Source organism: Pseudonaja textilis, chromosome 3 (genome assembly GCF_049901715.1).
Source record: "Pseudonaja textilis isolate UNSWEBS1 chromosome 3, rPseTex1.2, whole genome shotgun sequence".
NCBI lineage: Eukaryota > Metazoa > Chordata > Lepidosauria > Squamata > Elapidae > Pseudonaja > Pseudonaja textilis.
Genome location: NC_141992.1, coordinates 92,262,120 through 92,288,596, shown reverse-complemented (window position 1 = coordinate 92,288,596; position 26,477 = coordinate 92,262,120).

Genomic DNA, 26,477 nt, shown 5'->3' with positions numbered 1-26,477 from the left:
CTTTTGAATTTAACATGCATAGCATGGCTTAATATTTAATTCCTCTATTAGTCAAATTCTCACTTTTGTTCCTTGATGCTTTTATCTGCTGTAGAGCTGTTTCCTATTTTGTACAAGATATTTGCCGAGGCTTTCTTTATTGGTGACTGTCTGAAGGCAGCAATTATGGGAATTGGTTGCTTAGTTTTTTGTCTGTAATGGCATTCAAAGTATTATGGAAATGCTCAATGATTAAAATAGACAGGCAGAAGAAGGGTGAAGGGAGACAACAAAAGAAGACACATAACATGTGATGACAGAAAAATGTGAGTCAATCCTCTTCTGCATTAAAACGATGAAGGTAGAAAAAATGAAATTGATGGCAATGGATATGTAAGTTATATTTGTTTTCTTTCACATTTACTTTTTTGTTAAAAAAACCTATCCTGTTGTGAAAAAATGTTAATTTTTATGAAGCTTTATTTAAAAATTGTGAACAAAACGATATTCCAAGAAATGCTAACTGTCATATTCATCTTAATCTACTTTTTCTCTACTTCTGGGAAAATGCATTAAGCATAGGAAGCTCAGATATTATTTATAGAGAGAGGAAAATCAAGTGGTAAAAACCTCTGCAAGACCATATCATTTTGTCTATGTGTGGGAATTGCATACGTGAACTCTCACTTCTGGGAAAATATACGTGAGACAAAACTCAAGCATATTGTTCTGTCTGGTTGGATGAACTGATCAGTTGAAAAGCAATACTTGTAGTCCTTGACTTAGGACCACAACCAGGGGTGGGATTCTACCATTTCGTACCTATTCGCTAGGACTGGTTGTTAACATTCTAAGCAGTTCAGAGAACCGGTTGTTAGAAGAAATTGCTGGCCTAATCCTGTAAGGAAGACAGGAAGGAAACATTCTGGTGTTGCTTACAGAAACTGCCTCTCTGTTAACCCTTATTACATTCTTGGCAGGACTAGACTTCCTGTCTCAGGAACGTCTCTGGAGTTTTTTTCCCCTCCTTTGCTGGTACTTTGCTTGTGTGGAGTGACCATTTAAAGTTGCATTGGCACTGAAAAAAGTGACTTATGACCATTTTTCACACTTACGACTGTTGCAGCATCCCCACAGTCATGAGAGGCCAGGGGAGGAGATGCATGCCTTGATGTGAATGATATTGACTTGGCCACACCCAGCCAATAACATGACCACCAAGCCATGTCCACCCAGTCACATGACCACCAAGCCACACCTACCACCTAAGCCACGCCCACAGAACCAGTTGTTAAAATTTTTGAATCCCACCCTGACCACAACTGAACCTAAAAAATTCTCTTGCTAAGCAAGACAGTTGCTAAGTGAGTTTTGCTCCATTTTACCACTTTTCCTTAAATCTATCATACCCCTGTTGGAATCTGATTCTGAGGGGGAGGCCGAGCAGCTGACAGGGAGTGGGAGTTGGCTGTGGAAGTAACTGGGGAAGGGCAAAGTCCGCCTGGGCAGAGCAGGGAAGATCCTCTGAACTCCCTCTGCCTTGCTCTACCTCTCCCCTGCTCTGTCCAGCCAGATTGTGCCCTTCCCCAGTTTCTTTCACAGCCAACGGAGCCACACTCCCACTCCCTGTCAGCTGCTCGGCCTCCCCCTTGGAATCAGATTCCGGCAGGGGCATGACAAAATCAGAAAAAAAGTTGTTAAGTGAATCACTGCATTTATTAAATTAGTTGTTAAGTGAATCAGGCTTTCTATTGACCTTGCTTGCCAGAAGATCACAAAAGGTGATCATATGACCCCTGGACACTGTAACTGTTACAAATAAGACACAGTTGCCAAGCATTTGAGTTTTGATCAGGTGACCATGGGGATGTTGCAATGGTTGTAAGTTTGAACAATTATTGTAAGTCACTGTTAAAGATACAGATATAAGTCAAGGACTATCTCTATCTTCAGCACATATTCTACCCAATATGGTACATTTCCCCTGAATATTGCTCTATAAGTCAAGAGTGGCTTTCAAATTCAACAAAGCTATTCTATTCTATTCTATTCTATTCTATTCTATTCTATTCTATTCTATTCTCATACATACACACATAAATATGTTTAGAAAAGTACACCAAAATGTGCATGTTTATTGAAATAATAATATGCTATGCAAACTGTATAAGAAATTCATGTAAATTGTGTGCAGTGTTTCTTTTTTGCATTGTTTTCTAAATGCCTTAGAGATTAGTTTAAGAGAGAGAGAGAGAGGGGGGGGGGAGGGAGGGAGGGAGGGAGAGAAGGAAAGTAGCTTTCTGCTTGCTGACAACACTGCAAACTCTTTAAATTTCTTTTTTTCTAAAGTTTTTGGTATTAAAGTATTGAATTAAATATGGAAAAATCTGCATTTTTAAAGGGAAAATGGTTTTTCTCCTCAAAATTCAAGTATTGTGAACTTGCCAGCTTTTTTGTCTTTAATTTTAAAAATTTTATTACATATAAAATTCTAGCTTACATATACAATTCTAGCTGCAGTTAATATGTGTAAAGTCAAATATGTTTCCCCTTGTTATACTTTTCCAGTAAGATGCCCAACAAGAATATATCTGGTTTTAAATTTATGTGTTGCTATCTTGATTTCCAGATTTTCAGATAGACATAAGTTATGGAGCACTGGCATGTCTACACATGGAAAAGAAATGGTAGTGAAGGCAAGCTGGTGGACTTATGATCAAATAATATCTTTTAACTTTGGTGGTCCTAGTGTTAAGTCTAAGGAGGAGTTAGAATCAGAAGGACATGTCTGCCATTGGTTTACATATTTACAATTGAAAAAAAATATTTAAATCCAACAAAAAGAGTTACGGGTTTGATTTTGTGAAAAACAAATTGGAAATCCTACTGTGTGGTGGTCATGAACATATTATTGCCAAAGTTTATAAACTGTTATTGAATTTTAATTTGGAGAATGAATAAGTAAAGTACTGAATGACACAGATGGCAAGGGACTTTGGATATAATGTCATGCTTGAACAGTGGGAGAATATGTGGATGAAATGTTTAAAAATTACATTAAATTATAATTTAAAAGGTTTTTTTTAATAAGATGATATATCACTGGTGTTTAACACCAGATAAGTTGTCAAGAATGTATAAAGGTATTTCAATTGACTATTGGAAATGTAAAAATAAAGAAGAGACTTTTTATCACTTATAGTGGGCATGTGACAAAGAAAAAGATATTGGAGTAGCAGGCTTAACAGAGTGGAAGCTTCCACCCATTCTTTGCTTCTCCCACTTCTATTTCTGTATTTCTTTTTAGAACTGCTAAAAAGCAGGGGAAAACAATTGTTCCTTTGAAATTTGGATTAGAAGGAGAAACCTAGGAAGGAAGGAAGGAAGGAAGGAAGGAAGGAAGGAAGGAAGGAAGGAAGGAAGGAAGGAAGGAAGGAAGGAAGGAAGGAAGGAAGGAAGGAAGGAAGGTCCATCCAGCATTGAATGGATGCACATAGTCTTTCATGAAAGACAACTGCTGGTATGAAATGGCCATTAAAGGCAGAACTAATTGGAATGGAGGCATTTTTGTGAGGTGGAGATAGATTAAATTTCCCTGTTTGTACCAAGGAAGGGATTAAAAGAAACATCTTTTTATGTGCATAAAAAAAAAAAAAAACTGGGTAGAAGATAAGTTCCCTGTAGGGTAGAATATGGCTGAGAACATATTATCCATTCCTGCTTTCCCTTAATGTAGGGGTCCCACCAGTGGTGGGATTCAATTTTTTTTACTACCGGTTCTCTGGGTGTGGCATGGTGGGCATGGCATGGCTTGGTGGGTGTGGCTTGGTGAGCATGGCAGGAGAAGGAAAAGTCTTAATCCCCACTCCTGAGTGAAAGTTACCACTGGTTCTACGAACTACTCAAAATTTCCACTAGCAGTTCTACAGAACTGGTCAGAACCTGCTGAATATCACCTCTGGGTCCCACCCTTTTGCTAAAGCAAGAAGAAAGGGCAGATCAGCTTGAATTATTCCAGAACAGTCAGCTCCAATTCAGTGCACGAATAGACTGTAATTCAGTACAAAAGCAGATGCAGAAAGACATGCATTGTACTTCTTTTCCCAGAAGAATAGGCCAAGTGAGATATTTAGAAGAGGACAAAGAACCAGAAGTCGAGCTTCTCTTTGAATTCATTTTTTTTTAAAGATGTTTGTAAGAATTGCTACCAGACAGAACATTGTTAAGTGTGCATTGAAAATACTTTTAAGTAGGGAATATCTATGTTAAATTTCATGCAGGGTGTGTTTTGCACAAGGGTAGTGCAGCATTTGTAAATGAATTGGGACTTTTATTTGCAGAAGATGAAAGAAACTAATTATCAGAGTCATGGCAGAAGTATCAAGATGGATCTCAAACTTACTGGTCTTCATTTTCCATAAAATACAGTAGCTCAATTGTTGGGTCAGCTCAGCCAGGAGATCAGTGAAAATCATGCCTGAAACCTTTGTGGACTGATGTTTCTAGATGTCACAAATATAAGAGTAGGTAGATGTTATCATTTCCTTTCTTGTTTGGAAGAAGTGGGTGCTATGTGGATAATATCCACAGCATGCATCAGATGATAGAAAGGCTAAAAGTATGGCTGAAACAGTAGGCAAATATACAAGGAGTCAGATAATACTTCCACATGACTCCAATTTTATTCTCCAATTTTTCCAAAGTTTTTTTCTCAAATCTGCTGTTGAAGTGTCTTTTCTCTTGTTGATCCCAGAATACTGAGAACTAAAATCCTTCATCTTACTTCACAGAGAAAAGAGAAAAAATAAATCAATCTACACCCATATTTCAAATACATGCTGCATTTGACTGATCTCATGTCCCTTGAGTATGTCTGAGGTCCTATTCATCTTGTATTTCTTTTTCCATGTACGTCTCTCTATTTGTCTGTAAGAAAAACCTTGCTTGGACATCATTGTATATTAGTGCAATGATTTGGCAATTTAGACATTCTCCCAAATCTCCCTTATTTGGTCTAAGAATTCCACTTTTAATACTAGTACCATTAGTGACCAAATTTCATTTTGGCTTTGGTCAGAGTATATTGTTATTCAATTTATTCATGAAAGTTCAATGCTGTTTCCCAAAGACCAGAATGATCCTCCCTCTCTCCTCCCTCCCTCTTAACTGGACTGACTGATATATGATATCAAATTATCAAATATGATATTAAAATTTAAATATATGGGATAAATAAATTGTTTTAAATATATGGGATCCAAGATGGCACTGACAATGGCTGCCTCGGTGAAATGCTCTCTAATGGTTTCTTTATTCTTAATTATTCTCTGCAATTCACTACGGATTTTATACTCATGAGACCATCTGCTAAGAATTGGGGAATGTTTCTTTAAGGAGCAGCTTTCTGATTTCTCACCTCCCCTGTCTTTACAAATGTGGAGAAGATTCTAACTAATTCCCCAGTGCTATGGATTACAACAAACAAAGGAAAGAAGCAGATGCACCGAAAAAGGAGAGACATCAGAGTAGCAAAAAGAAGCTACTCTGAAAAGTTAAGGAATTGGTTCTCAATAAATGAACCAGCAAACATGTGGAAAACTTAAAAACATCACTGGCTACAGCAAACCTCCTTCCCAGGCGGAAGGAAATCAACAACTAGCACATGACCTGAATGAGTTTTACTGCAGGTTTGAAAGGAAACTACAGCCACCTATCTCCACAACCCTCATCTCAAACACACCAACAACAGCCAAGCCTCCTACAACTGACCCCAACCCATTGGGTTCACAACCTCTGGTGATCACAGAAAAAGAAGTGCAAGATCTATTTCACAGACAAAAGCCAGGAAAAGCACCAGGGCAAGACAACTCCTTCTTGCTTAAAAGTCTGTGCTGACCAATTGGCCCACTTCTTCACCTGAATCTTCAATAAATCATGAGAGATGTGCTATGTTCCTTCTTGCTTCAAACACTCTACTATCATTCCAGTGCCAAAGAAGCCCTCCATCAGGGAACTGAACAACTACAGGCCAGTTGTTCTAACATCTGTAGTTATGAAAAGGCTAGTGCTGTCCCACCTGAAAACCATCACAGATCCGCTATTAGATCCCATGCAGTTTATATACCAAGCAAGTAGATTGACAGATGATGCTGTTAACATGGCTCTGCATTACATCCTACAACCCCTTGAATCTCCAAATACATACGCAAGGGTCTTCTATGTAGACTTCAGTTCAGCATTCAATACCATCATTCCAAACATTCTTCTAACTAAACTAAACCAGCTAGTGGTACCTGAACACACTTATAAGTGGATCATAAGCTTCTTAACAGACAGAAAGCAGCAGAAGCTAGGCAGAATCACATCTGATACCTGTACAATTAGCACAGGGCCCCCCTAAGGCTGTGTGCTTTCTCCACTTCTCTTCTCCCTATATATGCATCTCAAATGATGCATCTGCTAAAATACTGAAGTTTGCGGATGATACAGCAATGATTGGTCTCATTCAAGACAGTGATGAATCCGCATACAGACAGGAGGTTGTACAACTTGCCTCGTGGTATAACCAGAACAATCTGGAACTGAACACACTCAAAACTGTAGAAATGATGGTAGACTTTAGGAGAAACCCTCCCATACTACCTCCTCTTGCAATACTAGACAACACAGTATCAACAGAGAGACCTTCAAATTTATAGATTTCATCATATCACAAGACCTAAAATGGACACCTAACATCAAACACATCATCAAAAAAGTACAACAAATAATGTTCTTTCTGCACCAACTCAGAAAGCTCAAAGTGCCCAAGGAGATGCTGGTACAGTTCAATAGAGGAATTATTGAGTCTGTTATCTGCACCTCTATAACAGTCTGTTTTGGTTCTACAACCCAACAAGACAGACACAGACTTCAGAGAATAATTAGGACTGCAGAAAAACAGTTACTACCAACCTGCCTTCCATCAAGGATCTGTATACTGTACAAGTCAAAAAGAGGGCTGTGAAAATATTTACAGACCCCTCACATCCTGGACATAAACTGTTTTAACTCCTACCCTCAAAATGACATAATAGAGCACTGGACACCAGAACAACTAGACACAAGGACAGTTTTTTCCCAAATGCCATCACTTTGCTAACAAATAATTCCCTCAACACTGTCCAACTATTTACAAAGCCTGCACTACTATTACTATTAATCTCCTCCTCGTTCCTTATCACCCATCCCCTCCCACTTGTGACTGTATGACTGTAACTTTGTCACTTGTATCCTTATGATTTATATTGACTGTTTCCTAGTATGATTTAATTGCTTATTGTACCCTATAACTATTATTAAGTTTTGTACCTTATGATTTTTTACTCTTGACGAATGTATCTTTTCTTTTATGTATACTGAGAATATTTACACCAAGACAATTTCCTTGTGTAGCCAATCACACTTGGCCAATAAAGAATTCTATTCTATTCTATTCTATTCTATTCTATTCTATTCTATTCTATTCTATTCTATATAGAAAATTAAACCTTGTGGGAGATGCTAAAATTCTAAGTAGGCAGTAATAAATTACCACTGTTCTTTTAGATTTCCAGTTTTTTCAGCTTGTGCTGGAACAATGATGCCTTTCCTGAAAATTTGTAATATGTTTTTAATCTGGAAATCTCATCATCTGGCATTCAAACTCATTTAAATGAGATAGAAATATCTGCATTTTTTCTCGGCAACAATCTAGAAATGGTTTGCCATTGCCTTTTTCCAGTTAAATGTCAATGTTTAGGATAAATCTAAATAGATTGGTTCCTTTTTCACCTGCCATAGGTCCACTCACTTTGACTTTATGGTCCATGTTGCAATAACTAACTGGTATTTCAAAGACCAATCCATATTATATTTACTTTATTTCTAGGCAGATGGAAAATGGAATGTACAGCCAATCCATTTTTCTTGTCCAATGGAAAGCATTCATTGTCAAAAAAAACTTTATGGAAGTAATAAACAATCTTATATAAAGAGGTTTTGTATTAGATTTCCATTTTTAAAATTTTTTAAGGGATATTTAGTGCAAAGTATCTTTATTTCCATGTTTTTCTTTAGAAAATCAAGATAGATAAGGCTGAAGATTAGCAATCCTGAAAAACCAGGTTAGGGACAGATTGTCATGGGAAAATATCCATCTAACTTCATTTTTAAAGAAATGATTGCTAAGAATTGATGATCATTTGATGACATATCATCAATCAAGGGTAAAAATATGTTGAGAGTATAGGAGCCACTTTCTTACCCATCTTCTCAATAATCTGAATTTCAAAAAGTATCTCTTCCTCTAAAAATATTTCTACTTACAATGTGTTTCATTTAAAAAATGTTCTTCACACTATTCTTATCCCCAACTGGAAATTTTTTGAATGTTGTTGTTATTCATGAAGTCATGTCCAATCCATCATGACCCCATGGACAACATTCTCCCACACTTTCGTGTCCTTTACCATCTCCTGGAGTCCATTTAAGTTCATGCTGAATGCTTCAGTGACTCCATCCAGCCACCTCATTCTCTGCTGTCCCCTTCTTCTTTTGCCCTCAATCCTTCCCAGCATTAGTCTCTTCTCCAGTGAGTCCTTTCTTCTCATTAGGTGACCAAAGTATTTGAATTGTATCTTCAGGATCTGGCCTTCTGAAGAGCAGTCAGGATTGCTCTCCTCTAGGACTGACCAGTTTGATCACCTTGCAGTCCAAGGGTATAGTCTATTTTTTGAGTAGACTATACAAAATTCCTGGTTTGATTTACATTGTTTTTAATCTATAGTACTTTTGGTGAACTGATTTATCACAAATTCATTTCCAACAACATCCCTATGTAGATGTTTGTATTTGATTCACCTTATGCTAGATTTTTGAATTGCCTTAAGATTGAGGACTTTCAATAGGGGAGAAACGGAATACTATATGATTTGGGACACATAGTATGAGTGATTAGAGAAAAGACATGAAGACTATATATAAAGGTTACTCAAGAATGACAGGAAATATATGTATGTATGTATATGTATATATGTGTGAAAAGGCAAAATATATATGTAAGAATATTATTATAAGAATAATACATAAGAGGAAAGGAAGAAAAAAGAAAATACTAATATGTAATTATGAGTGATACTGATACTGAAGCACTGTAAGGATTGGAAATGTGGTGTAAATGTTGGAAAACGTATAATAAAAATAAATAAATGAATAAAAAAGTTTGAGGACTTTCTTCATTGGATTGGAGTCAAAATAATGCTTTAAAATTGATTGCCTAATTGGTCTAAACAAGTTAATTCACTTGGCCATTTAAAGAAGCCAGAAAGCTTGATTGTCTATTTAAAGAACATAGACTGAGATTGAAATAAATGATTCATTGGTCATTTGTTTGTTTATTTCATGGAACAATGTTTGGATATTTTACAAGATTCTGTACTTGACATGGCAACCTTTCCTTTTATCTTCAGTTTTCCTTGAACTCCTTGAACATTGAATCATCTTGTCCCAAATGTGCTTTTTTCAAGAGACAACTGGATTTTCTGGTTTTTCTTTGAAGACATTTTGCTTCTCATCCAAGAAGCTTCTTTAGCTCTTTTTCACTCCAGATGCCTCTTCAAAAAGCACCTTTGGGGCAGCCCTGATCAGGATGGCTGAAAATCTCCATAAACATTTAGTGATACACTTTGGGATGAACACCCTTTGTCAGAGCTGAAGAAGCTTCTTGGATGAGAAGCGAAACATGTTCAAAGAAAAACCAGAAAGTCCAGTTGCCTCTTTAGCACAACCATGTCCTAGATGACAGAGAATCTCCATAGACACTGTATATTCTCATGCATATAAGGCCAATTCTAATGTTTTTCTGCAGAGCATATGCATCATTTCTGTATGGGCTGACCACATTCTATCCCACTAATGTCAAATAGCAGGATATGAACAAATGGGAGAAGAGGACAATAGGGCAAAGGGAACAGTTGTCTTTTCCTGCACTGATTCTGAATGGGCAGCAATCCCATCAAACTACCCTGATGTTCTCCCATCTGCTGATCCTAAGAACTGTAATTTTAAAAAAATGCAAAAACTTCTCCATGCTTTCTCCTTGAAATGTTGTATCTTTGAGATGATAAGTTTGAAGGAAAGGACTGCCTAGATCAGTAGTCTAACAATCTTATTGGCTGAATTAATTATGTTAAATAAATACCTTAAAAAGAAAAATATGAATTTGACAGATGATGTGGATATTCCCATATCTTTTCTGCTCTAGGGATGCCTTATGACTCATTCATAAATTTTAGACAATTTAGACAAGAGTCAAGGGACCATACGATAATTTCAAAGCTTTACACATAAAGATCCTAAATCCCGAATGCTTACATAACCTAAGAAGAAGATACTAGAAACAAAAGATTGAAGATCTATAAATCAGTTTTCTGACCAAATTTAGGATGCTGTTTCCAGAGAAGTTCAGCTGGTGTTAAAGTTTGATGCTATCCAAAAATGTTGATGTTAATGTTCATTTTCCAGACCTAATTTACTTCCCTAATTGATTTAAATCTAATTGATTTATCTAATTTTCCAAAATCATTTTGTGGCATTTTATTTTATTATTTTCTAATATTTCATAAAGATTGCTGTTTTAGGAAGATATTATTATCTCTTTTTAAGGTGATTGGTGCTGCATTGGCACTCATCTTTAATGTGATATTTCCAGTTTATGGTCTTAGCTTTATTGAAAGTTTAGTTACTTAGCCATGTGAAAACCTACACAGAGAGGCATCTATCCCAAAGAATAAAGGGAAAATGTCTTAATTACTTTTGTAGCATTGAGTGAATAGTTGGAAACAAATTTATCTAATTACAATATATAGTGAGGTTCACTGTACTTTGAAAGTTGGTTAAAATAGTGTCTATTAAATACTGGCCATCTAATTATTTTTGTTGCCTTCAGCTGATGATTGAAAAAGTAACTGTAATTATCAGCATCATGTACTGTGGAACAAAATAGTTCAGTTCATCCTGACTTGCAGTATTATTCAAAGTAATTTAATAAGAAGAAAAGTCATTCAAAATAAGCAACTCAATAGGAATAGATTTCACTTTATTTTGAGAATAAAATTCAGGCTGTTTCCAGACTGAAAATGTTTTATTCCTGAAGATCTTCCTTTGTTATTCTAATCAAAGAACATAAAATATCTCATGTTTTATTGTACAAGGTTTTTTAAAGCATAAAAGTTATATTTTTCATTGGGCACACATATTCAATAACATTTTCAGTTTTACTGAATGAAAGTGACAGGTTGCATTCAATTACATTCTTTCAATAGATGCTTTGTACTTTACTACCAGGACTTATAAAGCATTTGTGTCCGTATTATTATATCTTTCCTTGAAGTACCATCTGCAGGTCCAAAAACTGATTAATGAGGACATCAAATTAAATGGAATTACTGCAAGAGATCATTTATGACTCCATCCCATAAAGGATGGCAGTGTTAAAAGGTCCATTTTACTAGCTAAATTGAGAGATTTGAGAACCTTAAATTGATTGCAGACAGAAAATTTCATCTGCGAAGTAGTTGTTTACAGTGTGTAGAGAAGAACCAGATTATTTAATCCCAATAAACTTGTGTCACAAACTAACAAAATCAGAACATAAATCTGTTTTAAAAAGAGAGAGGAGAATAAGATGAGAATTAATAAAAGGAAGCTTCTGATGGATCATGATGGTAATACAGACTCATTTAAGTATATTGGGGTAAGTAAATTGGTATTCTTCAACAAATTATGTGTAATTATTTGAATAACTGCTATTTTGAAAATAAAAAAATAGTCTTTAAAATATTTGGAAAATTAGATTCAGAATTTAGGGCCTAATTTTCATCCCCCAACCTAAATATTGTTCAGGACCAGAGGTGGTATTCAGCAGGTTCTGACCAGTTCTGGAGAACCGGTAGTGGAAATTTTGAGTAGTTCCGAGAATTGGCAAATGGCACCTCTGACTGCCTCACCCCCATCTATTCTCTGCCTCCTGAGTCCCAGCTGATTGGCTGGGTCTTCTTTTGTGACCTGCACAGGAGAATGGAGCTGGAAAGCAGGTTAGTGGGGTGGAGAGGGAATAGAATTTTGCAGTAACCTTCCCCCAGGAGTCGGGAGGGAATGGAGATTTTGCTGTATCCTTCCCCTGCCATGCCCACTAAGCCATGCCAGCCATGCCACACCATGCCCACCAACCAGAGGCATGAACCGGTAGAGAACCTGCAGTATTTTTTTTTTAATCCCACCACTGTTCAGGACCTCTATTATGAAGAATGATCATAGCCTTGGTATGCAAGAATGTCCTTTATTTCTTTTGATTTTGTCCCATCTTTTAATTCTTGTTAGAGCTAAGGTGAAATGATTCACAGATTTGGAAAATATTTAACAAAATGTCAAAATGCTTTCTTTTGACATTTTTTTTCAAAATATAATTTAAAACATAGGTTCATTTGAATTTTATCTTGCTTCTCTTTTAATCAAATGAATTATGTTTCATACTGTTCGCTGCATGATCTTTGGTTGCTTGGATCTCCTACATAACTTACATAACATAAAAAAACCACCTATGTAACATAATTATGTTAGCTGCATCCTATCAATTAATTAATCAAAAGTACTTTTTTAAAAAAAAAGACCCATAGTGATTATTAGGAAAAATGCACTTGTTTCTATGAGTTCTCATTTAATTTGATGAAAAAGAGCATATAGGAGAATTTCTTTGTTAGGCAATATTTAATAGTTTTGCCAAAGTGATGTTCCATTTATTAAGACAAGAAAAAGGAAGGTGCAAAATTGTGGTAATCAAGGTTGATGCAAGAGGAGAATGATGTTACTTCATGGTGAAATTTCATCAGATGAAAATCATATAGTATTCTTTGTCTGATAGTGTGTTCCTATGATATAAATGAAGCTACTCATAGATGTAATCTGTCTGTTTTCCTTCCAGTTGGCTTGTCTGAACACAACTGTTCTTTGAAAATGCATACCTGGATGCAAATTATCATCCATTATTTGTAAAAAATGCATATTCTGAATCGCTGCTGATTGCAAGAGATGTAGTTTGAGAATTGGTAATTACCTAATATGGACGACTGAGCAAAAGTTTCCTTCCAACTTCAAGAGTTAACAGGAGTTTTCAGGAGAAAGTGAATGGAGAATGTTCCTCTCTCAATTTTTTTCCTCTAAATCAGTTGTATGTATTTAACTAACCTGAAAACCAGAGAGGAGGAAAAGGAAAAGGAGAAGGAAGTGAAGATGGTTGATGTCCCATTCTTCCTTTTTGTTCACCTCAGGATTCTTTTCTTTGTGATAATTGTTCTTTTGTCTTGTACTGTTTTTGTGTGGGCACCAGTTGTATTGCTTTTTATCCTTAAATGTTTTTAATAACTGTAACTCTCCTGTAGCAATTGAAACAGCTTTTGTCCTCTAATCTTATCCCTCATTGAAACTAAAAAGTACACTTCACATGTCCCAAACTGTCATGCTTCTTCTTGAATGTTTGAAATTTTTAAGCCAGTAGTTAAGATAACCACTTACCCAGCATTTAACAAGAAAGTTTAGAGACATAAAAAGAGACCAATTAAAAGACAATAGACTTTCAGAAAGCAGTCTAAAGAGAGTATCAGGCAATCCTGAAAAGGAAAAAAAAACCAATTCAAGCTTTTAAAAACTCTTCTTAAAGCCAGCTGACTGTGATATAGAGGAAGAAAAATGTTGCTGTTCTTGGAACCTCCAATATAAATTATTAGATAATGTGGTAGACTTAGATATACAACTGCAGTAATAAATTAAGGAGGAGGATTAAGATCACCCAAAATTTGTTTGGAAGAAGAATGAAAGTGGTGTTTTTATTGTTTCCACCCAACTGTGGATATTAATTAATTCCAACCATTAACTCAGTAAGGTTTCTGGACCAATGTGCTAATTCTAGAGCTATTGCTCTTTGGGAAATAAATGAGGAAGTAAATCCTAATATAAATCATGTATAGATTATACAAAAGACAACTGGTCAAGTATTCTGTGGAAGAATTCTTGAGTTCTCTAAAAGTTCATTTTCTTGACATGAAAGGCTTACATTTATATACTTGTGTATATTTCCTAGGCTAAAATGAGGTTTGGATAAAATACAAAGAAAGGGAAGACTTCTCTTTAAATCAATTTGGAACCAGCGAATAAATGAAGTTTTAAAAATAGATTGTCCTGGATTATACAGGCCACGAATGAGACCTTGATTCAGAAACTTATCAAGTTCTTAAGTCATTCTGTTTGATCATGCAGTATAATTGATCAAAATAGGCAAAAAAACAAAAGAAAAAAGAATGACAACTTAGTTTAGCCTTGAATTCATTATATCTCACTGGGGAGCACTATCAAAAATGGATGGAGAGTGAGAGTGAGTGAGAGAGTGAGAGAGAGAGAGAAAGAGAGAGATGGGTGGGAGAGAAGGAGTGAGCAAGCGAGAGAGATTTTGTAACAGAAGAATATTTAATTTTTGATGGAATTGTTTAATTTCTTAGATTATTTTGCCAGACCATTTCGCATAGGAAAAAAAGGATACATGCTAAGAAGTATCAACCATAACAACAGACTAACATCAGATACTCAAGTCTTACTGAATTAAGTTGTATTCACTCAAATATCTCTGCTGGCTGCTTCTTTGAAGCAAAGACTATGCTGTAAAATATCTCTCTTTCTCTCTCACTCTCCTACTCCCTTTCTCCCTTCCTCAAAGGAAGGAAATACAAAGAATCCTGTTTTAGTATAACTTTTCAGTAACAGAAGCCTGATTTTTTTTTTTCATTTTTAAAACAAATATTTTAGTGAATACATTTGACCCTCTTCAATATGAATATCTGAGCTTGGAGGATGTGAATACTTCATGAACAGACTGCTGAGTTTATTAAAAAAAATGCATAGTGAGATTCTATGTCCCATTAATTTAGCTAATTTCATCCTATTTTTACTTTATGTGTGTAGTTGTACATCTTGTGTGCTTAGTATGGGCTACAGTCCAAACAAAATAAAACAAAAATATATTCATCCATTCCAAGATTTGCTATATATATAGTAGATTACTAAGAATACAACTGTTCAACCCATATCTACCCAAACTAATGATCATCTACACTGTTTTGATTTTTTTTAAAGATTTGTAGTCTAGACACATCTAGAAGTCATGACACAGAGTCAGGTTGTTATGTAGTCTTACCTGATAATAAGTTGCATTGATTTTCTTTGAAATAGATCTGTGCAAGATGCCAGCATAATAAAATAGCATTAGTTCATATCTTAAACAATTTGTATTGTTGCTATTCCCAAAAGGTACATCATGGTTTAGCCTGAACAGCTGTAATGGAATGTATATAGATGACCTTGGGGAAAGAGGGAAATAGTGTCTGCCTAGGAAGCAAGAGAAGAGTAGTCCCCCAGTAGCTTAACAGACAAAGACACATTTAGGAAAGAATCCTTCCCCCATAGATCAGGTAGTTAAAAGTGGGGGTGATGGAGGTGGAAGCTTTATACTTTCAGATTTGCAAGACTGTTTTAATGTAAACTTATAACAAAACAGAACTAATTCATCTACTGCCATTTTCTATCTTGTTTACCAATAGTCATATAATAGGAAAATTGACAATTGAGCTGCAACTTCATTAAGAAATAGTGGCTGGTCACATTAACTCCAGATGATCCAGAGGTGGGATTCTACCAGTTCACACTGGTTCAGTAGAACTGGTTATTATGATTCCTGGTAATTTTGAGAACTGGTAAAATGGGCCTCTGGCTGGCCCCACCCTTCTCTGCCCGCTCCTCCATTCCCTCCCCAGTCAGTCCTTATTGTGCATGTGTAACATCATGCACATACACGACAATCGCTGATGGCATTATCTCCCTGCCCCAACCAGTCACTCCTTATACTGCATGTGTGCTACATTGCTTCCCACATTTTCCCGCCTGCTGCCATCACTTCCAGCAGCAGCAGCCAGCCAGCCAGCCATCGCTGCCTGCCTTCCATCATCTGATCTCCCTAGGTGAGTGGGGCTCTGAAAGCCCCGGTTGCCTACATGCCACTGCTACCACCAGCTCCAGTTGTGTCCCAGCTCCTGGGCTGATCTAAGCCACATCATTGTGCCACCACTGCCACCCTCATCCTTGACACCACTACTCCCACAAGCCGCAGTTGAGTCCTGACTCCTGGGCTTGCCTAGGCTGCCACTGCCATGCCGCTGCCGCCCTCAGCACTCACGTCCTAGCAAGCTTCCCCCACTTGCCTGGCTTGCTTAGGCACCAGCATGTACCACCATGTGGCATACATGGCCTAGCAAACTTCCCACCACCCCACTTGCCTGGCTTGCTGGTGGCTGAGAGGAAGGTGAGCCAAGGCTGACCCGTCACCACTTGGGTCCTGCCTAGATTCTCCGCAGCTGCTGGGCCTTGCCTGCTAGGGTTGGCAGGGTGACCAGGGAGCATGATGCTGTGCCAACTGCATCACGCCTTGCCTGCCACCCCTTCCCTCTGACACCCGCTGGCCTGTGCACTTTGGCTGAATATGGGCCACCGCTGTGAGACTGATGTGAGTCAAGCCTCGCAAGAGCAGATCTTCCAGGCCATGGAGCTTGCACAGTAGCAACCTGCACTCAGCTAAAATGCTTGGCCTGAGGGAGGGGTGGCTGGCAGAGGAACAATGCGAGCAGCAGAGGGGAGGGAGGGAGAGGGAAAAAAAGGAGATGAAGGAAGGACACAAACCCTGGTTTCAGAAGACTCTTTGAAATAGCACAGCAATCTAGGGCTGGCCTGGAAGGGATCTCAGAGGTCATATTCTAATCCAACCATGTGCTCCAGCAGGAGATCCTTAGAAAATCAGAATAGCAGGGTTAGAAGAGAGTTTGTGTATATGTGTGTGTGCATGACTGTCAAAACTCCAAAAACAGGACAAGTAGCTCTGGGGAGGTCCATCATAAATTAGAACACTTGCTAAGCAACCAGCCATTAAGCGAGAACCACTTGTATTTGGTTTGCCAGTCACATGGCCACCTGGCCATGCCCACCCAGTCACATGTTCACATCATCAAGCCACATCCACCTGGTCACGTGACCACCAAACCATGCCCATCCAGTCATGTGACCTCCAAGCCACACCGACAAATTAAGCCACACCCACAAGAACCAGTTGTTAAAAAATTTGAATCCCACCTCTGAGATGACCCTATTGTTATTCTCATGGTCCAAGGAAATATTAACATAGAATTTATCATAGCCAGTAACATAAACCTGCCTCTTCAGATAATGATGACATAACAGAATTGGATATACATACAAATCTATTTCTATATCTATCTATCTATCTATCTATCTATCTATCTATCTATCTATCTATCTATCTATCTATGTTTATGTATGTGTATGTTTAATAAAAATATTATATTTTTAAAAGACATGATATTTTAAAAACAAAATTTCCAAGATCCCTTGATATATTTGGATTTTCAAGGCAGTGGAAGATTCTCCTGATTTACCAGCCTCGGTTTATCAATCATAGAGGCATGCTTACTTTTACTATTCAATGGGAATACTCAACTTTTGAAGATCTGCCTCTAATATTGGGTTGCAAGCAATAGTTATAAAATTATTCTCTCTGCTCGGCTCAATCAGAAACAATGTTCTTGAAATGTAATAAATCACAATTATTTTTAGCAACACTTAAAAAAATTGGATCAAAAGCTTTCCCATTTATATTGATAACAATGAATTAAATACTTTAGAAGGGAGGGCTTATGGGTTGATGTCAATTGGTCTCAATTCTAAATAGATATAACCTTTGGCAGTGCTGAAGAAAGACAAAAAGGGTAAGAGGAGTATACCATTAAACTCTGAATTTCTTGCTCATATACCATATTTGATTAATTTCAAATAAATGTAGGTTTTACTGATGTATTGGGATGCCATCCCCATTTAAACTGTCACTGGATTTCTTCAGAAGTCAAACACAGCTGAGAAGAAAACAGCCCTTTGAAGGGAAGTGAGTTGATTTTATATGGCATATTGACATTTCTTGCGGTGGGGTTGTGTAACTGCAAATTTCTTATAAATTGTAAATTGCTTGCAAATTGCTTAATATGAACTTCTAACTAAAAGTAAAGATGCCTGCCAAGACAAAATATAATTTGAGAGATTTGTTATTGGAGAAAGCACATATGTACCATGATGTCTATTGCTATTACTGGTCATGTTGTTATTGTTATTTCAATGAAATGGTACTAAAATCTTTAGGTATTTTCAAGTGTGCTCTCTTTACATGGTTTCACCACTACTAAAAATTATAAGGATGCCATTTCTTTAGGGTTGACATGAATGCAGTTTGTCAGATTCTCCTAAAGCAAAATTAGAAGTGAATTCCAGGAAAAGTGAAAAGGGGGTAGGAGGAAGTGTAAACCTGTAAAATTAGCCAGAAAATAAAAGAAGGACATGAAGCATAGATGATTTATAAGTAATGGCAAAACCTTAGAGAATTGCTTTATGGGAAACATTACCGCATTCACTGAACCACTTATGTAATTTCGGGTGCTTATGCACGCACCTAGAGATATTTTTAAATGTAGTAAACCAGTCCTTTAGGACAACAGTAGTTTCTTTTGCCAAACTGTGATTTTAAAATGCACCCTGGATAGGACCACTGGCTGAGTTCCACTCACCTCCACTTAGAGTTAAATCAAAGTGAGTTCTATTGACAAAAATGCAGAAATTTCAATAGTAAATCCTTTAGCTGAAATATATTCCCTGAGGCACGGTGCTTTCTATGGGTGCTTTTGAAACAGTGTTCTGTTGGGGCACTGCTAAGGTGCTACAATGCATAGCAGTTGTTGCCCAGAGGGCTTTTCAGATTGGCATAAATCAGGCCCCTTTTGTGTTTTGCTTTGCAGAGCATATTTCAGTTCCCATAGATTTATGTGTTAATTTTTAATGGAATAACCGAACATAAATTTGCTGATTTGTTTAGGAACAAAAGGCAGGTTTAGCTGCATTTGAAAACGTATGGCACAATCAGCTTTTCAGCTCCCCTCCCCTCTTTCTTTTAAGAGCAAAAATGTTCTACACATTCATACCAGCTTCCACTGAAAATGGCTTTCCTTTTGTAATTCTTTCATCTGATTTCCCTTTGCATAGCCATTTGGCCATTCCAAAAAGTGCTGCAAAGATTAATATGGCTACCTCTGTACACAGGTATCTGTACACGGGCTGATTTTGCTGGGAAAGAAAGGTAAAGTTGACATTTTAGGGGCCATGGTGCATTTTTGCAATAGGAAGTTGGATTTTTGTCCAATTAATAAATGAAAGTTAATCAGATGTCATTTTCTTAGTCTCACCTTGAGACTGCTAAATCACAGAGTATGAAATGTCAGCATGACATTTTAGCATCTTAAATTGAGTTTCATTTTACTAATTTCACTGTTTTGACTGTTCACATTCAGATTCAATTTTTCTGTACAGTCTTTCCGTACAGAAGTGAAAACAAGATCTTGTTTATGTTATTTTGTTTTTTTAAATAAATTTTATTAAGTTTCCAAATTTTAAAAACATAAAATAATACTTTATACATTGTTATCAACATCAAGACATCTTTTGCATCTCCTCACATTTTTTCAGTATATGTATTTACTTATTCCTTTACCATTACATCTTACTCTTACTATAAATCAATATCTTTTATCCTTACATTTCAATCTTCTCCATAGCATCTTTGCATATTTACATATTTCCTCATTCTTTTCCTAATTACCATTTTATTTATTTTTTATTTCTAAACCACTCGTACCAGGCATCCCAGGCCCTATAATAAATTGAATCTTCTCTATCTTTTATTTTCATTGTTAGCCTGTCCAGCTCTATACAATCTATTATTTTTTTTATAACCATGCCTTCCGGTGGAACCCTTTATTCCTTCCAGAGTTGTGTGTAGGAAATCCTTGCAGCTGTTAATATATGTAACTTAATATAGCTATCTGTTTTATTGCATTTTTGTGCTATTATACCTAATAAAAAAGTTTCCTGATTAAATTCAGTTTTCTGATTCGTGATTTCTTCTAACCATTGTCTAATTGTATTCCAATATTTTTTCACTTCCTGGCATGTCCACCAGGTATGAAAATAAGTGTCCTTTTCTTTTCCACATTTCCAACAATTTGGGTTTGAGTTAAAAAAAATTGCCAATCTAGCAGGGGGAAGGTGCCATCTGTAGAACATTTTGTATTGATTTTCCTCTTATGCTGCGAATGTAATTAGTTTGTAATTTGATCCCCACATTCTCTCCCAATTTTCCAGGTCTATATTGTGGCCAACATTTTTCGCCCATACCACCATCGTCTCTTTGACCACCTCCTCTTCCATTTTAAAGTCTAGTAGAAAGTTATATATTCTTGAAATCATTTTCTTTTCCATTTCTTGTAGAATTTTATCTAATTGATGCTTTTCCATGCAGAAACCAAATTGTTCTTTGTCCTTCTGGTATCTCGCCTGAATTTGCATGTATGGCCACCAATCTATCTTTATATTTTGTTGCTATAATTCCTGTCTCGTTTTTAACCTTCCTTGTGTGCCTAATAGGTCTTTGTAATTCCTCTTTTTTCCCAGATTCATTGCATTTGGGCAGATTTGTGCTTCCACAGTTGACAACCAGTTCGTTATTTTAATATAATGATTCTTTTTAATCTTGTTCCATGTCTGAATTAATGAATCTCTAGTCATGTGTCTCTGAAAATATGCATGCTGTTTACATTTCCCATCCCATAGGAAACTATGCCACCCTCACTGCAAGTTGTGACCCTCTATCGACAATACTCTTCTATTTTCCAGGTTGATCCAATCTTTAATCCATACCATAGCTGCAGCCTGATAATACATTTCCCAGTCAGGGAGTCCAAAGCTACCCCTTTCTCTTTTGTACTGTAACAATTTCATTTTTATCCTGGCTTTTTTCCCATTCCAAACAAATGTACTTATTATTCGATCTAATTCTCTAAAAAAGGTTTTATCCAATCTTTTTGGTACAGTTTGAAAAAGATATAGTATATTTGGTAGGGTAGACATTTTAATTGCTGCAATTTTTCCCAGTAGTGATAGCTGTAATTTCCCCCACAGTTCAATTTCTTTTTTTATTTGTATTATTAATTTGTCATAGTTACCTTTTTTTGATTGAGGAGCATCTTGCTGTTAAACAAATGCCTAAATATTTTACCTTTTTCACACTTTGCATTCCCAATTTTCCTTCTAATTCTTTTTTTTCTTTTTTTTCTTATCTTCTAAATTTTTAGTCAATAATTTTGTTTTGTTTACATTAATCTTAAGGCCTGCAACATTGCCAAATTCCTCTATTTCCTTTATTAATTTTACTCCTGTATCCTCTGGATCTTTCAGAAAAAATACTATATCATCAACAAATGCCTGTACATTATAATGCTCCTTTTTAATTAAAACCCCTTTGATTTCTCCATTTTTCCTAATGTTTTCCAATAAGTTTTCTAAGGTAAGACTAAAGAGAAGGGGTGACAGTGGGCATCCCTGCCTTACTCCCTTGTTGATCTTGAATGTTTCTGTTCTGTCACCATTCATTATTACACTGGCCGTCTGTATTGTATAAATTGTCGAAATCAATTTAATAAATTTATTGCCAAATTGCATGCTTTTTAATTGTTGTATTATGAACTGCCAATTAACATTGTCAAATGCCTTTTGTGCATCAAGGAAGACCATTGCCAATTGTTTTCCTGGGTTTGCTTCATAATATTCTATTATTTTCAATACCATTCTGGTATTATTTTTAATTTGTCTATTCGGTAAGAATTAGTTTTGGTCACTATGAATGATCTGATTAAGTTTTTTTTCCAATCTTTCTGCCATTATGAACATAAATATTTTATAATCAACATTTAAAAGGGATATGGGCCTATAATTTTGAATTAATTGATGGTCCCAATCTTCTTTTGGGATCAGTGCTATGTATGTCTCCCCCCATGACTTAGATAATTTTGCTGTCATCAGTACCTCATTATAGAGTTCTAATAATTGTATTTCTAATTTTTCTTGGAGTGTTTTATACAGTTCCCCTGGGAGGCTATCCAATCCCGGTGTCTTATTGATTTTCTGTTTCAGGATTGCCTCTTGCAGTTCTCTTAATGTTATTTCCCTGTTTATCTCTTCTTTATCCTCTTCCAGGATCACTGGTTGCCCTTTTCCTTCTAAGTAATGTTGGATATTTCCTTCTGGTACATCTTCCCTACTATATAATTCCTCAAAAAAACTTTTAACATTTTTTTTTCTTTTCAGTTTGATGTTATAGCGTACCATCAGCATCCTTCAATTGTTGGATTGCTCTTTTTTCTTTTTCTTTCTTACGTCTTTAGGCTAGCCACCTTCCCGGCTTATTTGTGTGTTCAAAATAATTCTGTTTTATCTTTTTCATGTCCTGTAACCATTCATCTTGTGCTAACATATTCAATTTTTGTCTAATCATTATCCTCTCCGTATTTGCTGTCTGTGGTATTTTTTCTAGTGTTTTTTCTAATTCCTTAAGAGTATCACCTCTGACTGGAGATTTTACAGTATCCTTCCCCTGCCATACCCACCAAGCCACACCCACAGAACCAGAAGTAATTTAGTTTTGAATCCCACCACTAGTGCAGTAACTATATTATCAAACTATAAATATGACAAATAAATAAACAATTCAAGCATAGATCCTTTATTCTACTATTTATCACTTGAAGCAACTACAGATTCAAGCCAGATAATATATCTCAAATTTGCAGCTCACAGGCCAGATGTGTAACATTCCAGCCCCAGCCCCACCTGGTTTAGCAAAGGGGAAAAAGTCCTGATACGTCACATGATGTGCCGTGATGCTGCGATACCCCAATATATATGAAGTAAAGCAGAAGTAAAAAAGGCAAAAGTATCAAGGCACCTGTTCTGACCAAAGCTTCCAAGACGATAATTACATACATGCTTATTTTAAAAACAAATCTTGTTTTATTGCAACATTGGGAATTATTTTCATTCCCAGCCAGTAATGAATTCTCAAACAGTCCCTCGCGATAAGCACCCTCCTTTCTTTTCTGTGAAGTGCTGCCAATAACAGAAGTGTCCGATGAACTTGGAAAAAAAAAAACCCAACCGAAGTACAAAGAGCTTCAGGAATGAATCTGAACTGAATGAATGACTTTGCTTCCTGCAAAGGTTTTGTCATCTTTGTCTGTCCTTTATACCTTATGGGAGGGGCAATCACCTCCCAGCCTTATTCCCAAGTCGCCCCTTTTGTTTCAGCTGCTCTTGCCTTCTAACAGCTCTGTGCACATGCGGACTGGGAACAGTCTCCCCTGGGTCCTTTGCCTCGCTGCTACCAGACTCTGAAGGCTCTGGTGGCAGAACCCCATTCCCAGATAGCGCCATCTCTGCATTGGATACAGGACCCTTGTTAGAGTCCTCTCCAGACTTCTGGACTGATCCCCTTTCTTCCCCACTGTCCAATTCTGCTGCCGTCTACACAGGCTGCTGGCAAACTACAACAGCACCTTTCCACCTTTGAGCTAATTCAACTTCTTCTCTACTAATCCTAAAGGATGGAATGCAGCTTTGATGACAATACAATTATTGCCACACCCTTCCCAGTATATCAATCAAATTCACCCTCAGAATATTTTGACCTCTCAGTCCCTTATACAACGTTTGGAGAATCTCAGCTATATACAATATGAGCATATGTTAGACCAGAGACTATTACTTGGCTGTCAGGGAAGAAGCCTCATCTTCTCTTTGGTCAGTTTTAGTCCAAAGAGAGAAATAAATTACATTTGACTTCTGCATGGAGGAAATGGAGCAAACAGTTAGAAATTGAAGAATTGGGAAAGCCATTTGGTGCCCTGGGAATACAATATGCTACTATCTCTCTTCCCAGCACTGTCTGTTACAAGATTATGTAAGTATGTTGCCCATGATCATAATATTCTTGAAACAGCCATTTATGTTCCCAACTTTGTGAAATCTGCTTTTGTGGTCTTTGTTCTACAAGGCTGAGGAGGATTTACCTTTAGTGAAGATTAAGGCCAACTACACATTTCAATTTGTCCACCCTTGTTCATTCCATTTTTTTTTAGTTCATGCAGAATATTTCTGCCCCATATAAAATTTTGGAGTGTAATTTTGAAATCAACCCTTCCAAGGCAATATTTTCAAGAAGTTGATGATATTCATACTGTCATGTGGGACAATTATAACGTCCTAACATCTTAGAATATATCTTTCACATAGGCATCTTAGCATTTGAATACTGCTTTAATATAAAAGGAAAGGCTTATAAAGGATAATATTTGTAGCTCAAGGTTGAAATGATGATCCTTAGTACTCTCTGAGTTGCTTTCTTGCAGGCATTTCATTATCCAAACTAGGTAACCTAGTTTGTGTTACCAAGCTTAGAGAGCACCAAAGATTCATCAAGTTTTTTGGTATTTGAAAAACCAGAAATTAATCAAGGAGGTAGAATTTATAGACCGCAAGTCTTTGCTATTTTTTTGTGTAATTATTTATACAAGTTGTATAAGAAGGACACATAGAGTATTTGGAAATGTGTCTGAAAGTTAGAGCAGAGACATATGTTTTGATAAATTCATTCTGGGAGTTGAAGTTTGTGTGGGACCCAAGATTTTCCTGCTACTTTTTATACTTAATAAACTACTTGAGGTACTGAAATTAATTTCAATCATTTTTTGTCATTGTGCTATCTGATAACAGAGCTAAATATCACCTGGGGCAAAACAAAAGACCTCTACTACTCCCTCTCCATGTGAGGTACAAATCTACAGCACTAAGCAATATTTTTGAGAATTATTGATATCTTATCGATACCTTCAATCTTGTGGCATCTTAATGCCAACATTTTCTTTGCTGCGTTTTATAGCACTTCTCCCTCATAAATATTAAGGACAATCTGCAGAGAATGGATGAATGAATTTGTTATTAGTAACATTTAAATGCATTTAGATTTCATTTGAATCAATGGAACAAATAAGACTGAAGGTTGATTGATTTCTACAGGATCTAAGTATGACTAGATTACAATTCAACCATATACCTATCTGTTGAGAAGTAAGCTTGGAAGTAGTAGGACATAGATAAGTTCAATTTGGCTTCACTCCAAGAAGAACTAAAAAGCTTTGCTTAGATTTATTGATTATGAGTAGCAATTATGTATAAAGAATTATATAACCCTGTACTTTGGGTGTACATGAGAAAGTACTATAGATATTGGAGGATGAGAGCAGCCTAGGGGGCAAATAAAGTCATATTTTTTTCTAACAAATTGTATTAAAAGGCATAAACTTTTGTGAGCTGCATCTAATGAAGTGAACTGTAGCTCATGAAAGCTTTTGTATGTTAACCAATGTATTTAGAAAAAGTGATTCTTGAATACATCCAAGACGAACTCTCCCAGTTTCAATTAAATTTTGAAAACATTTTTGCTAATTGCTTCTTTGTTAGTTATAGCAATTAAATTCAAATCAAATTTGCTGTCTTGAGAACAACTTTGCAGTTTTCCCAATTTTCCAATTTAACTCACTTGATGGCTAATAAAAAACCCAATTTGCCAAAAGGTATCTTAGGACAGTTTATGAAGCTTTCTCCTTGTGTTTGAAAATATTTAACCCTTGGAGTTGTTGAGAAAAATAATAGTAATTGGTAAAGAATATTTTACATGATTCATTTGTTCTCCTGCTTTCTGTACAATTATATGCAGATCTGGATGTATGAAGATAATTGTCTATAGTAATTTTTGTTTTGCCTTCAGTTCAGTGAACAGAAGACAGTTCCACTTCCTGGTCTGATCCAATATTAGATCCCCTCCAATTGGCTCTTTCCAAATCTTAAGACTCCAAGAAAGCAGAAACATCCATGGAGAGACCCAAACGTGGTTTTCAAGAGGCAACTGGACTTTCTTGTTTTTCTTTGAAGATGTTTCGCTTCTCATCAAAGAAACTTCTCAAAAAAGCACCTTGAAAAAAGTACCAATGGGACAACCATGACCTGGCTGACTGAGAATCTCCATAGACATCCATGGAGAAAAGAGAGGGAATAAAAAAAATTCAAGATGGTGGCTGCTTTTGCACAATTGAAGTTTCACCCATGTTTTACATACAACAACACACATAATATATTTAAAAGGTGGTGGTTTTCAATTGTCTAGTCATAGCCCCTACCTTGGCTGTTTTTTTACCACCTGCTTCCCAAAGAAAGATGCTTCTACAAAGAATTAGAAACTACAATTAACAAGTTCTTCTCAGGAGATTCTGATAACCTAGTAAGTAAAGTAAGATTATTTCAGAAGGAAATGTAGCCATATTTCGTCATATTTTCCTCAATAAAACACATTTTTGCATAGCATTATCTCTGGTGCAAACATC